We start from the raw sequence: 320 nt of genomic DNA on the forward strand, positions 1-320 counted from the left end.
GGGGTAACTCCTCCCCCAGCGCCAAGGACATCAAGAAGATCTTGGACAGCGTGGGCATCGAGGTGGACGACGACCGACTCAACAAGGTTATTAGTGAGCTGAATGGAAAAAACATTGAAGACGTCATTGCCCAGGGTATTGGCAAGCTTGCCAGTGTACCTGCTGGTGGGGCTGTGGCCGTCTCCGCCGCCCCAGGCTCTGCAGCGCCTGCTACTGGTTCCGCGCCTGCTACAGCAGAGGAGAAGAAATATGAAAAGAAGGAGGAGTCTGAAGAGTCAGACGATGACATGGGATTTGGCCTCTTTGATTAAATTCCTGCT

General features: G+C 54.1%; 1 pseudogene across 1 annotated transcript; it reads left to right on the top strand.

The window, feature by feature from the left end:
- Nucleotides 1–5: 5 nt before the first annotated feature.
- Nucleotides 6–311, top strand: LOC108534651 (60S acidic ribosomal protein P2 pseudogene; annotated as a pseudogene). The gene has a single exon (XR_001887011.1). The product of XR_001887011.1 is annotated as a 60S acidic ribosomal protein P2 pseudogene (transcript).
- The last annotated feature ends 9 nt before the right edge of the window (nt 312–320 follow it).

Source organism: Rhinopithecus bieti, unplaced genomic scaffold (assembly GCF_001698545.2).
Source record: "Rhinopithecus bieti isolate Rb0 unplaced genomic scaffold, ASM169854v2 scaffold_12520, whole genome shotgun sequence".
Classification (NCBI taxonomy): Eukaryota; Metazoa; Chordata; class Mammalia; order Primates; family Cercopithecidae; genus Rhinopithecus; species Rhinopithecus bieti.